General features: G+C 39.1%; 1 long non-coding RNA gene across 1 annotated transcript; it reads left to right on the forward strand.

The window, feature by feature from the left end:
• Positions 1-546: 546 nt before the first annotated feature.
• Positions 547-15,836, forward strand: LOC118761940. Its single transcript, XR_004997747.1, has 3 exons — positions 547-559; positions 7,597-7,598; positions 15,694-15,836. It is a non-coding gene; the product is annotated as an uncharacterized LOC118761940 (long non-coding RNA).
• The last annotated feature ends 202 nt before the right edge of the window (positions 15,837-16,038 follow it).

Consider the following 16,038-nt stretch of genomic DNA (forward strand, 5'->3'; position numbering starts at 1 on the left):
ACTATATTTCCATTAAAATTCTCGACTTTTGTTTAAATTAATTCTGAGAATAATGAAGAATTTAGTAGAGTAATTAAGTCATTATTGAACTGGTATTTGGGAATAAATTAGAATGGAATTTTAATGCAAGTTTTTAATCTAGATTACTTCAAAACAGGAAGTTTGTATCATAAAACCAAAGGCGGTTTCAGGCGAGTTGGTACCAAAAACATTCCGTACACAACCATTCCGTCTTTTTTGTATCTGTCAGATTATCTACATTTTCCTAAGTGTCCTTTTTGAAGAAAGTAAGGTGTAATTTGAAAAAGATTTGGCTGTTATTTCCCGCAACACAATCGACCACGTAATAGCGTCTTCATTCTGTGTTTTTCTTTTTTCCGATAGTTCTGAGGTCGTTCTCGATTGAGATTGACTGAATTTTGAGTTGTGTTCTAAACAAGGATTATGGACTTTGATTCAATTACCGGAGACACAATGCTGAAGAGAAATGGCTCAACCTTGGAACCATTTAGTCTAAAAATAAAAAGAAACCAAAAAGCAAAAAACAAAAAAACATTCTGTCAGTCACACTTCATTCTACAACTTTGCTGTTGGATACTAACAACGAAAAATATTATTCTTCTGATTTTTTTTCTGACTCCCCACCCCAGATGGTCACAAATAGAAGGGGAAATCGCCCAAGTGGCACGAACTCACAGTTCGACTCCAAATTCCAATTCCCAGTTTGCATCTTTATTTTCGAAGAGTTGTAAGAAACTTTGTGTGCTGGAATATATTCTTAGACCACCTGTTTTTAACCTTATAAAAACCAACCCTACCCTGCCTAAATATTGGACAATTTTTTTACTCCTCTTTGTAAAACAAAATCGAGTTTGCCTCTATTATCTTCTTTCTCCGCGTTGGTGTTGGACAAATTTTAAAATATCTAAATTATCTAAATTTTATTAAACATGACAATCCTCGCAACCCCTTCAGAAATATTGTCCTTTACATTTGTTTAGTCAACGAGTTATTCAGGGCCGTTATTGGCTCCCGGACAAATCAATGCTCTGGGCTTTATAATATGCATTTATTGACAACAAACTACTGAATTTATTGATCAGAATTGGGTTCCTAGATCCGTGAGGCTACCGGGCAACTGCCAAATATATCATTGCTTTTAGCCATCTCCTCTGCAAAAGGTCAAATATACTAACTTTTTATTATGTCAACTACATAGTTATTAATTACATCAACTATACAATTATTAATTAATTATCTACAGAATTAATTACATCGATTGTAAAACTGTTTATTATATTGATTACAAAATTATTAATTATGCCGACTACGTAACTGTTAATTATACTGACTAACATAATTATTAAGCAGCTGCTGCCATATGTTGGATAACACTGGCTGATCAAAGTTATAGCTCGGTGGAAAGCTATATCAGTTAAAAAAGGTTTCTTATAACTCATTGGGTTCTCAATAAACCTTCTTCAGAAAGAATATCTAGAGGAAGATAAGTCAGTTTGGCTACGCCCTTTTCTCTTCGCACTCTCTTTCTCTCTCCCTCCTGTCTTTCTGTCTGTCTGTCTGTCTGTCTGTCTCTGTCTGTCTCTCTCAGTCTCCGTCTCTCTTTTTCTTTCTCTCCCCCTCTCCTCTTCTCGCGCCCTCACTCTCCACGCTCTGTAGGCTATCGAAACACTCATCAGTTATATCGTGTTGTGTTGTACACTCTGTAGGCTTGGTCAGTTATAACTTTTATCAATTATTTGACTTAAACTTCCAAACGCCATCCTTGTGCAAACATATCAGACAGTCGAAATCGGCCCCAGGACTTTTATACTAAACGCAGATCTGTTGGTTTTCTGGCAACGTTTTTCTGTATCTTCCGTCACATTATTTTGTAATTTCCACAAAAATTTAACATAAGGGGCAGGCACTAAGATGCAAATATTCAAAAAGTGAAACATACTGCACGTGATGATATAATATGTTATTGGTAATAAACTATTGTGCAAAATTAACTTCTGTTGGATGAAAATGATCTGTTGTTATGGAGGTACTATTTTTGGCGGTGATGGTGGAAATTGCAAAAAGTGAGAAGAGGAGAGTTTGTAAAATGCTATTCAGTGTAGGTGGTACTGAGATGGAACATGTTGAGATCAACTGATTTATAAGAATACACGAGTCAACTTCGATTTTCTGTTGGAACCACTTTTCACATTAATTCGCCAATCCATTCCCTTCCTTCAGAATTCTATCAAATTTTAGCTTAAGGCCAAAAATTTTGACAAGTGGTGAGAATTACATCGATCCCAGTCGACTGGTACTTTATTTTTATCTATTTTGAGAGGGTAAAAGGAAGGGTTGACTTCAGCAGTATTTGAACTTAGAATGTAAAGTGTTGGAACAAATACCGCAAAATATTTTCGTCCGACGCGTTAACGATATTCTCAGCTCGCAGCCTTAACAAAGTACTAATAATTAAAATAACTAAAATAGTACGTGTCCTAACAACATCTTTTCCAACACACGATTTCACATTGAGTCTTGCCAAGCAAATACAAAACAAAACAAAACAAAATAATCGTATATACATATTCCTACGTGTATACATACATACATACATACATACATACATACATACATACATACATACATACATACATACATACATACATACATACATACATATATAGTTAATCCAAACATGAAAACACTAAGAGAAAACACAACAACGCGAGGATGTGGAACAAGTATAGTGTTATTGGACGCTCAGGAAAGGAAGGAAAGAAGGGTATATATATATACAGAAGGAGTATATATATATGTATATGTATATATATATATAAATTTACTATGAAAAAATGCATTGTAAATAAACAACGACAAGCAAAAAACGTTTACGAATATTGAGGGTACAACCGGACAAGAGACAGACACAGATGGTCCCTAATTCTTCATCAGTTATCAACTAAAATACTTAGTTTCACACCATTAATGATAAGACTAAGGACTTCACACATTGGTGGTGCTTGCGAAAGTCACAGAGAATGTCGGGCCTCAAGCAAACAAAACAATACAGAGTTGACATACGAAATTATAAATGTAATTGAAGATGATGGACAAAAGATGAACTAACTAGGAGACAAGCAAACAACGACATTGTCTTCCTATTTCCGTATCCTTTAGGATTTTTTCTAAGCGTTACTTACCACTCTTGTCTTTTTGACTCTAGGCCGTATTTTGCTTGTCTCCTATTTATTTCGTCTTTGTCCATCGTCTTGAATTACATTTTTTTTACTTTCGTGTGACACTTTGTGTTGTTTTGTTTGCTTTTTGCCTGACATGCGAAACTGAGTATTACCATTTGGGGAGTAATAACTGATGAAAAATTAAGGACCTTCTGTGTCTGTCTCCTGTCCAGTTGTACCCTCAATATATGTATAGGTTTTTTTCTGACGTTGTTTATTTACAATGCATTTTTTCAGTTATATATATATAAATATACATGGACACAGACAGACACATACAGAGACAAAAGTTGCTTTCTGTGAAAAGTTACTCCAGACGTGAGATGATCAGTCATGTTATTGATATAAAGTAACTAATCGCCTCGAGTGAAACACTGAATTGCTGTGCAGTGAATACACAAATACGTGTGTGTGTGTGTGTGTGTGTGTGTGTGTGTGTGTGTAAGAGAGAGAGAGAGAGAGAGAGAGAGAGAGTGGGTGTATGTGTGTGTGTGTGTGCATGCGTGCGTGTGCGCGCGCGTGTGTATGAGAGTTTGTGTGTGTTTATAGGAACGTTTGTGAGCGTGAGTGTGTTTTATTTCGAGAAAGTTAAATCCTCAAACTGTTTTTCAATTCCTTGTTTATATCCACCACATTTCACTTTCTTAAAATTGGATGTGATTTTGCGAAACCAATATTTCATGCAGATAGAATATCAGAATACCAACGGCGGTGAAGTAACGAAGGCATTGGAATGGCAAGGGCTAGTAGTGGAATAGCCAGCGTAGTGGAGTGGCAGTGACAGAAAATAATATTTAGAAAGTAATATTTAGTTTCGGTCTTCTGTGTTTTGACTTTAAAATCACACCGAACTCGTCCTTCGTTTTATTCCCCGAGGATCAATAAATAACTTAAGAGGTTTAAACATAATGAAAATGGTAAAAAGTTTACCCCTCCCCCTCATAAAAATTCATTGCCTTGTGACTCTGCCAGAAGTGATTACACTGACTTATCTGTGTTTACAATCCTTAATACTCCAGGGGGAAAGTTATGTGTCAATTGTCCATTACAGTTCGTGATTATTACTATTTGCTGATGTTTCTATGATTTTGGGAAATAGATGCCTGTTATACAATCCCTTTCTTCCTGTTTGGGTAAGAAATATACGTTGTTCATTGCCAAAGCATACAGATATGTCTGTGTGCGTGTATGTATGTATCGATATATATATATTAATATATATATATATTTTTTATTATTCTATTATATGTTTCAGTCCAATGACTGTGGCCATGCTGGAGCACCGCCATTGTAATCATCTTTCCACTTTTCACTTCCCACCTTTGTCGGAGCGGCTTCTTGAGTTTCTTGATTAGATTTCTTGCTTTGAGTTTCTTGCTCATCCGGGATCTCAGCGAGCCAGAGGTCAAGTTCACGTTTGAAAACGTCTACATCTACTCCATGGAGGCTTCTCAGATGCTTCGGCAGACAGTTAAACAGCTGTGGACCCATGAAACCCAAGCTATTGCAGTACATCGTCCTTGCCCGAGATGAAGCAGTCGGCACAATGGGGACAGCACAGTGACGTCCTGTTCGTGGTCTGGTATAGCTCTTTATTCCAAAGTTTGGTACCAGTCCTTCCAGTATCTTCCATATATGTATCACTGAATACCTCTCCCGCCTTCCTTCTAGAGAATAGAGTCGCAGCTCTTTCAACCTGTCCCAGTAACTCAATCGTTCCATTGATGCACCTTTCTTTGTGTAATGTCGTTGTACTGCTTCAAGCTCTGCTATCGTCTTTGTAGTTTAAGGCGACCATAGCTGAGAGCACTTATAAGAAAAATATACATGATTAATCGAAAAGTCAACCAGCTAAAATATTGATTTCGGGAATTTCTGGGGAGAGGGTGAGTCAATTACATTGACCTCAGTGCTCAACTGGTACTTATTTTATCTACACCGAAAGGATGGGAGGCAAAGTCGAGCTCAGCAGAATTTGAACCCAGAACATAACCGACTAAAATATTGCCAGCTGAAACACTCGCATCCGACAGTTAAAACTTTATTGGAATCAAAGAAACGTTATTTTCAAATCTGTATGAAGACTATCATCAATAGTGGATGAACAGCAGAAGAGAAGTGGGCCATTGGGAAAATAAACGTCACTCCCAAAGTCTTCTCATTTGCCAAAAAGTATAAGGTCGCTATCTCATCTGTTGGACATCTGATTGATAACGATGGCACGTTGCATAGTGATACTGAAGATATGGTTGAGATTCTGCAGAAGCAATACTGCTGCATTGTCAGCACTCCCAATATGAGTAATCCTGACAGTATTGGTGAAACAAACCCCCATTCCTATCCGATATATAATTGGTGCTCAGAATATCACATCAGTAATAAACAAAATTGCAAACAACTGAACTGCAGGTCCCGACAGGTTTGCCGACATCAAATGGCATTTCCTTTAGCTATTTCCTGGATAAAATAACTAGGCGCTGGCTATTTTTCCAATAATTCCCTGTTTCAGTCGATTGTTCCAATTTTCAAAAAGGGCAATTACTGACCGATCTCACTTACCTCTCATATCATCAAATTATTGAGAGAGTGGTCAGATTTCGAGTAACTCATTTCCTGGAAAGTAACAGCCTACTTATTTCCAACCGGCGTGTTTTCCGCAATGACATGCATTGCTTAACAAAGCTCCTGCATCACTTTGATGATACCCTAAAAGCTCTGTAAGAGGGCTCCAATGCAGATGTCATCAATCCTGACTTAAACGAAACCTTCGACGAGGTTAACCACAGTATCCTATTAAAGAAATTATCCAGCACTGGAGTCCGAGGGGAACTATTAAAGTAGGTTGAATGTTTTCTAGTGAACAGAACCCAGCATATGGTGATCGATGGTTTTCGATCAAGCTCAACAAGAGACATCGGTGGAGTCCCACAATGCACTGTACGGGCCCACTTCTTTTCGTTATTTAAATCAATGTCATCATTGATATCATCAAACGCAACAGCATTAGAATTTCTGTAGATGACTCAAAGCTCCTGAAGGTCGTCGACAAGGGAGCAGACCGGACTAATCTTCAATCGGATTTACTCTGTCATCCGAGGAGTGGAAAAATAAAAAATGTAACTAAACGAGAATGAATCTAAATTGATCCACTTCGGTAAAGACGTTGCACTTAAGCCACCAGACACACTTTCCTCGGGCGAAAACTCCTGGCATCAAAACACCGTTAGGGACCTCTGAGTAACTGTCGAGAAATTAAGCTAGAGTGTCCACATAAGTAGCACGGTCGCCATGGTTCACAGGGTGTCCTCCTGGATCCTCATGACTCTCCGGTCTAGAGATGCTTCTACAATTATCCTTCTCTTCTCCACCTTCATCCGCCCTCCCCTTGAATACTGTTGTCCTGTGTTGGCTCCCCACACGAAACAAAATATAAAAATTGAAGAACCCCAGAGATCAAACGCTCGCGCGCGCACAAACTCACTCACACACACACACACACACACACACACACACACACACACACACACACACACACACACACACACACACACAAATAGGCGACATGACAGGTCGTGATTATTCGGATCAGCTCGAGATGCTTAAACTTTATTCCTCCTAATGACGCTGTGAGCACTATATCATTTGTATGGTGTAAGAAATATTCCAACATTATTGCCCAAATGATGTTTGACATCAACTTTAAAATTCACCCAAAACTTGAACCTCGTGGCATACGTCCTCTACAAATATCAACCTCTCGTCACATCACAACACTAAGACAAAAATACTTTGCCTCAACTGGCCCTGCTCTCTTTAACATCTTGCATATATACATACATACATACATACATACATACATACACACACTCACTCGCACACACGCCCACACATGCACATGATAGAAATGTTTGAAAAACATTTGTGTAACGGGGATGAGAAGTCAGACGAAAATGTGTAAGGTGATAAAACTTAGATAAAAACTTAGATATGTTTCAACCAAAGACTGGTCCAGGCCATGTCTAACTTAATAACACCACCTGATAGGATAATCTAAATCCTGCTTAAGTCAAGTTTTGTTTATGGTCCATTCAAGTAGTGAGTTCTTGTTGAGTGAGTTGTATCCAAGTATGGGTAGCTTATCCGGTTTTCCTTGAAGAAATCTGTCAAGACTCCGTTTAAAGGTGATGGGATCCTGTTCCTCTTGATTTCTTTCGGGACAATGTTAAACAGGTCAGGGCCTGTTGAGGAAAAGAAATTGTGTCGCAGTGTACCTATATGTTGTGATCCTGAATTGGGCAGGGGATATATAGCCCGTGGTCCCAGCCTTGGATGGACTTTGAAACTAATGTTCAAGTCGTTTAGGCAATGCTGGCGCCCCTTGTGGGTAGTAAAGAAATAGGTATATTCTCCACATCGTACAAATGATGTACGGTTCGCAGCCGCGCTGGAGAGAGTAGAGTTTCAAGGATCTAAGACAGTTCCAATAATCGAGTCATGTCATGCCTTCAATTCGTTTAGTGAGTGCCCTCTAGGGTTAATCAATCCCCGAGATGTTTTGTTCTGTATGAGGAGACCACAAGGCGCAGCAGTATTCGAGGTGTGGCCGTACAATGGAGGAGAAAAGTGGAATGATGGCAACTTGTTCTCTGGACCGGAAGGTTCTTAAGATCCAGGAGCTCATCCTACGAGCTATATCGTCCTTATTGGTCACATTCTATGAGAGTATCTTACTCGCCCTTTGGACTTTACAGCCGATCCTCGTAAAGAGTTTTTATAAGAATTTTGTACAAGATATTGTATCACCTAACAGAAGATGTTTAATGATCCTATGATATTTCGGGAAAGATTCCCCTTTTTAAATAGAAGAAAGAAAAATAATCAAAAAATTCGGGGAAATATGTACCGACAGACATTACCAGTGTCTCATATATCACAGCATACTAGAACGTCCTGAGGAAAAAAGATACAAATCTATTACTAGCCAAGTTTTGCAATCAAAATATAACTGCAGCAAACATTTCTTGTGTTATAATTATTACACAACTGTCAAGATGTCACACAGCTTTAAACTTGCGTTAGATTATTGCTGAAGTTGTTTATAAAAATTATTGAAACTTCTGACATGCAAGAAGTTTTAAAAGGCGTGAACTTAAAGTATGAAATGAACGTACAAAATTCTTATAAAAACTCTTTACGAGGATCGGCTGTCCAAAGGGAGAGTAAGATACTCTCATAGAATGTGACCAAATGAGGTTTATTTTTCAATATAGTCCCCCTTGCATTCCATACATTTTTTCCATTGGTGCTGAAGTGCTTGGATCCAATTGGTGATCAAAAAAGTCATCAACAACAGATACGACGTCATCATCATTGCGATACTGGCTCCTAGCCAAGTGCCTTTTTCACGTTGGGGAACAGAACATAGACAGATGAGGCCAAATTAGGAGAGTAGTGAGGATGATCAACCAGTACAAAACCACAGTCACATGCAGCAGCCATTGAAAGCTAGGACTTGTATGCTGGAGCATTACCATGATGAATCAAACCTCTTTTGTAAATTTTCGTGGTCGTTTGTTCTTGATAGCCTTTCGTAACAACCTCAGCAAGTTGGTATAGTACCCTCCATTGATGGTATAGCCTTTTTGAAAATAGCCAACAAACACAATACCTTTTTGCATCCCCCAAAAACTAAGGTCATCGCTTTCCCCGCAGATGAAACAAAATTGGCTTTCTTTGGAGCAGGTGAAGAGGAGTGTTTCCACTGCATGGATTGTCTCTGGATAGAAAAACATCCTGGGTTAGGAAACTTTCAAGGAAATCAGATGGATCTGTACGCGCCCATAAACATATATACACATATTTAAACATACATACATACATACATACATACATACATACATACATACATACACACATACATACATACATACATACATACATACATACATACATACATACATACATACATACATACATACATACATACATATAGTAATTTGCAGCTGCACTGTTGTAATTCAAGCAAAATATTTCTTTTTAAAAATCATCATTCAAATTTTTGGAGCAATTTTCAGCTGTGAATAAAAGTAGCCATTTTGTTTTAGCTGACTTCGTTAGGAAATAAAACATTAAATATAACACAAATAAAATGAACTACAAAATAAAAAAAAGGAAAGCCTCCAGCAAAATCTGAGTACATAAACGAAAATAAAAATATTAATGAGGCCAACAGCAGCAGCAACAACTAATAAAAACATATTAAAAAATATCAGCAGCAGCAACAATAATGATGACAATGACGTCATCGGCGGAACTAAAACTATGAAAATATACTCGGTAACGATAAAAGTCAAACTGAAAAATAAAATTAAATTGAATAAAAAATAAACGTATATTTTAATTTATACAAATAAGTTTTTGGTAAAATTTGTTGACATAAGCAAGTTGTTCATGTTGAAAACAATAATATATCGGACGCATAGGAGTAGGTGTAAGCATATACACAGATAAAACGAAGAACATACACACACACGCGCATACACACACACTCACACACACACACGTTCAAGCGCGCACACACACACGCACACACACATACAACACAATGATTTTATATAGGCACAGACATAGCTGCATGGTTAAGGAGTTCGCTTTGTAATCACGTGGATTTCGGGTTCAGTTCCACTGCTCGGCACTTTGGGTAAGTGTAAGGAGGAGTGTTTTCACCGCAAGGATTGTCTCTGGATACAACATATCCTGGGTTAGAAAGCTTTCAACGAAACCAGATGGATCTCTACGTACGTACAAATACGCATACATATATTCATATACATATATCTACATACATACATACATACATACATACATACATACATACATACATACATATAATCAGTAATTTGCAGTTGCACTGTTGTAATTCAAGCAAAACATTTCTTTTCAAATATTACCCTTCAAATTTTTGGAACAGTTTTCAACTGTGAGTAAAAACAGCCATTTCCGGTCCAATCAACGCCTTGTGAAGAAATTTGGTTGACGGAAGCCCGTTGTGTATCAAACTTAGTTATGCTTCGGCCAAAGATGGGCTCAGGCCATATCTAAATTAATAGCACCACCTGATAGGATCTGTTAAATAATTTTAAAGTCAGGTTTTGTGGTATCATAACTCATTCAAATAGGGAGTTGTTGTTGACTGAGTTGTATCCAGGTACAGGTGGAGCATCTGGTATTCCTTGTAGAAATTTGCCCAGGTATATATAAATAATATATATATAAGCATATATACATACGTATATAAACAAATACACACACACACACATATATATATATATAATATAAATAATATATATATATATATAATATATATATATATATATATATATATATATATATATAAGCATATATACATACGTATATGTACATACTTACATCTATACGTATATATATATGCATATGTGGACACAGGACGTCATGAAACGTGTACAACAATAAAATACGAAGTACGAGTACATGGAATATGAACTGCTTTTTCGAAGAACGAAAGACACAAATGGAAAACAAGACAAACAACATAAAGAACGACCCTTCATCAGTTGTTGGCTGTTTTTCTCTTCTCGTATTTCGAGCATTTAACAACAATATACGCTTTCGATAAAATAGTTGCTTCCGCAAAGCAAATTAAATTATATTTGGGATTTTGCGGAGGGTCAAAATTGGTAATACAAACAGGACAATGAAAACAAACAGGAAAGGCTGCTAAGCCTAAACGATGTTGTGGTGGTGAACGCGTAAAGCAATCTTGGACAAGGGACAGACAAAACACATCTTCTTTGTTCCAGCTACAACGGAGAGAAAGAAAGAAACACAAGTTAGGAGAAGAAAGAAAGATGGCCGATGGTAACACACAAGCACACACACACACACACACACACACACACACACACACACACACACATATATATATATATATACATACATAGGCGCATGAGTGGCTGTGTGGTAAGTAGCTTGGTTTACCTCATTGACTGAAGAGTTCGCATTTTTCATGCTGCTTAGAAGTCACATCTTGCGACGTGAAAATTGAACATTTTGAAGCACGACTACAGGTAGGCGTTTGTTTTATTTTTGGGGGCTTTATTGCTCTGTAATTAATAATTTTTGTTGAGTAATAGCCTCCACTCTGTCCCAGATGTTTGCCTGCCTGTGGTTCTGCCAAAGGACTCATTTTGTAGTGAGAATAGTGTTTTGGGGAGGCGTATTCCCTCCAGGAAAATTTTTTGTCTGTTTTTTGCTGTGTTCGTGCCCGTACGTTTGGATTTGCCATTCAGGCAAGGATTGCGAGGACGGCGGAAAATTTAATTTTTTGTGCTGCGGATTACCTGAGTAGCAGAATTTTGTTGCCAATTGAACTGTCTCCCTTCATTCCTTTTTTTCTCACGTCTGTCTTTCCGTTCTGTCTTTGTGTTACATTATCGACTTTTTATTTGAACATTTTTGGAACATTTTATTTTCATTGCATTTTGGGAAATGGCAACAAAGAATACCGCTTTGGAGTGGCGAATTGTGGCCCCAAAAGATTGGCTAAAAAATTATACTGAGAGAACGGTGGTGTTAAAGACCTACTCAAGGGTCCTTGAAACCATCGCTGAGTTCTCTCAGTCGGATATTGAGAAAGAGTTGGCAGAGTACCTGCCAACTTTTCGTTTTATTCGTAGGGGTGCAAAATATGGAACTGTGTGTGTTCTATTTGACACCCCTACGGAGGTAAAAGGGTATGCGTGCCAACCGATGGGAGGGGAGAAGATTTTGTTTCTCCCCACATACGGAGGGCGAAAATTAATGAGAACTTGGGTGTGTGGGCTGCCACCCGGAATTGAGCCCGAGTGGATAGAGGAGACTATCCGCCGGGGTCTGGGTGGCAGTAGTACCAAGCTCCTCGGTGTAAATATTCTGCCTGCGGTTGACTGGGAAGGGGTCGAAAGCTGTTTTGACCCTATGGACCCAGTCAGCCGAAAGTCTGGTATTTCCAGACTTTTTGAGAATGGCCGGGTCTAGGTATCCGGTGATTCTTGAGGGACGCCCATCCTCCAAGTGTCACCTGTTCCTGGAGCCTGGCCATATCAAGAAGAACTGCCGCCATGGCCGCGGTAAGGCCCTGGAGCATAAAAAGAAAAAGTTCCCGCCGCCCCCTCATTGGAAGGGGAGACGGTGGAAGTCATGGAGGAAGTTGCCTCCACGAAAAGAAAAAGAAAGGTGAGCAAAAATGGTTGCTCACCAAAAAATGTACAGGCGGCGGAGGAGGGTACTGACCCACCCCGCGTCTGTCGACGCAGCCCCCTGCTCCCGTAGCTTCAAAAAGAAAGAGGAAAAGAGGAGCGGGGGACGGTCGCCGATAGAACCGCTAGTGGGATGTGTGTCACTAGCGAATACGGCTCCGTCAGTGGGAAGTGTGCCACTGACAGAGCAGTTCGAGGTTCCTCCCCGTGGGGAGGAGGAGGAGGAGTTTGTCCTCCTTTACCACGAGGGAGGGACAGGTAGTAAATTTTTGAACGGCACGGGCGACCGAGACCGGGCGTACTCGGCCTGCACAAGCAGCGCATGATGGCCTCCGCAGGTGGCTGCGGAGGTAATAACGTGCAAAGTTTTGTCGAGGGTCACAGCGACCTTCGACAAGGAGGAATTTGCCTTCTTCCTCGCAGGCCCCGACCTGTCGATGCGGAGTTGTCTGCAGGCGGCGGGTCACTTGCCTGGGAGCTCTGACGAGGAGGATTAATGATTGATGTGTAATGTTTGTATTTTAATGTAAAATGAAAGAACAGTGATTTCTGGGAGTTATCGGTCGGCGGATGCCGGTGCCACTCCCATTTTTGTTCATCATCCTCATCTCATTAATGTTTTTGTCCAGCCCGCAGCTACTCCTCTATGTAAAGCCTTTATGGCAAATTTATATGAAATAAAGTAGATTGCTTACCACCCACATGGTTGCGGCTTCATTCCTACTGCGTGGGACCTTGGACAAGTGTCTTCTACTATAGCCTCGGGCCGACCAAAGCCTTGTGAATGGATTTAGTAGTCGGAAACTGAAAGAAGCCTGTCGTATATATGTATATATATACATGTACGTGTGTGAATATGTTTGTGTCTGTGTTTATCCCCCACAACATCGCTTGAAAACCGATGGTGGTGTGTTTACGTCCCCGTAACTTAGCGGTTCGGCAAAAGAAACCGATGGAATAAGTACTGGCCTTACAAAGAATAAGTCCTGGGGTCGATTTGCTCGACTAATGGCAGTGCTCCAGCATGACCGCAGTCAAATGACTTAAACAAGTAAAAGAGTATATGTGTGTGTGTGTATGTTATGTATGTATGTATGTATGTATGTATGTCTCTTTTTCTCTTTCTCTTTTTACTTGTTTCAGTCATTTTGACTGCGGCCATGCTGGAGCACCGCCTTTAATCGAGCAACTCGACCCCGGGAATTATTCTTTGTAAGCCGAGTACTTATTCTATCGGTCTCTTTTGCCGAACCGCTAAGTGACGGAGACATAAACACACCAGCATCGGTTGTCAAGCAATGCTAGGGGAACAAACACAGACACACAAACATACACACACACACACACACACACCACCCACACACACACACACATACACACCATATACACATATATATACATATATATATATATATCTATATATATATATATATATATATATATATATACATATATACGACGTGCTTCTTTCAGTTTCCGTCTACCAAATCCACTCAGAAGGCTTTGGTCGGCCCGAGGCTATAGTAGAAGACACTTGCCCAAGGTGCCACACAGTGGGACTGAACCCAGGACCATGTCGTTGGTAAACAAGCTACTTACCACACAGCCACTCATGCAGATAAAAGGGTTAATCATATTAAAACTAGTTTATTGATAGATGAGTCAATAAGTCGCTGAATAAACTGTTACCGAAACTCGAAGCTCTAATCAACCCGATTACACACACACACACACACACATCAGACACTTGTTCATGCTCAACAGAAGATAGCTAGTCTGTCGTGAGTTATCTAGTAAAACTGTTGCACAATCAACAGAACGAAGCAACAGAGAGAGAGAGAGAAGAGAGAGAGAGAGAGAGAGAGAGAGAGAGAGAGAGAGAGAGAGAGAAAGAAATGAATGCAGTACAGTAATATATTAATATAAGAACTCAAGTGTATGAGTCACTTGGAACAAGTGTAATGAAACATTACAGGCTTTCATCTCGTCTTCTGGCTTGATTTTATCGCCGGAAACAATGGACCACACAAACTCTCTCTCTCTCTCTCTCTCTCTCTCTCTCTCTCTCTCTCTCTCTCTCTCTCACACACACACACACACACATTGTAATATTGTAGAAATAGAAATTAGAAAACCCTTGGTGCAGTAGTGTACAGACAAAGATTTGTAAGCATATAATACTTGAAGTGGAAAATAATTATCAGGAAAGTATATTTTTCTCCTTTTAAAGTATATATACATATGTGTCTATCTATCTATCTATCTATCTATCTATCTATCTATCTATCTATCTATCTATCTATCTATCTATCTATCTATCTATATATATATATATATATCTATCTATCTATCTATCTATTTGTCTGTCTGTCTGTCTATCTATCTAACTGTCTGTCTGTCTGTCTGTCTATCTATCATATATATTTCCAGTGGCCGAGTATTAGCATCAAGCTTTGAAACTTAAAGCACCAAGGAATTTGAAGCAAACCGTTTTGATCCACATACACGCGAACGCACACACACACGCACATACACACACGTGTATACAGGGGTTGGACAAAATAATGGAACACCTTAAAATTTCAAACAAATTTATTTTAATATGAGACAGGACCGCCTTTGGCAGTAATTACAGCTTATGAAATCGTACAAAGTTTGAATTGTTTTCAAAGGAATTTTTATCCATTCTTCTGCTAAAACAGTCTCCAGTTCTTGTAATGATGATGGTGGAGGATATCGACTCCTTACCTGTTTTTCTAAAATGCATCATAAATGTTCAATAATATTGAGATCTGAGGACTGTGGTGGTCAGATAAGATGTTCACCTTCACTAGAATGTTCTTCGTACCATTCAGTAACAACTTTAGCCTTGTGAATTGGTGCATTATCATCCTGAAAGATTGTGTTTCCCTCTGGAAACAGTTCCACAACCATAGGATGAATGTGATCAGATAAAATGCTTAAACAGTCTTCACTATTAAATTTGCCATGAAGGGAAACCATTGGGCCACCAGATTTCCAAGCTATAGCCCCACCCCAACAAATCATCACAGATCCTCCGCCATGTTTAACAGTTAGAAGGCAGTCTGGGTCAAATGCTTCTTTTGGCTGTCTTCACACGTATACTCGGCCGGTGGTCGGAAATAAGGTAAAGTATGACTCGTCCGAGAAAATAGCACTGCTCTAAGAACCATTTATGTAGGTTTTTACTCAACTCTAAACGCTTTGCAACGTTTGTTTTTGAAAGTAGTGGTTTTCTAATTGTAGCCCTCCCGTGAAATCCGGCTTTGTGCAGCTCCCGGCGAACAATTTTTGTGGAAACTGGATTTTTGAGGTGGTCATTAAGCTCTGCAGTAATTTTCGGAGCTGTACTTTTGTGATCTTTTCTAACAATTCGCATAAGAGTCCAACGGTCCCTATATGAAAGTTTTGATTTTCTTCCTGAGTTTTGTTTCGACGAGAAGGTTTTTCCCTCTTTCTCAAAGGCTGTCTTTGAGATAGCACTTCTTGATACACCGAAC

The sequence above is a fragment of the Octopus sinensis genome, linkage group LG2 (assembly GCF_006345805.1).
Source record: "Octopus sinensis linkage group LG2, ASM634580v1, whole genome shotgun sequence".
NCBI lineage: Eukaryota > Metazoa > Mollusca > Cephalopoda > Octopoda > Octopodidae > Octopus > Octopus sinensis.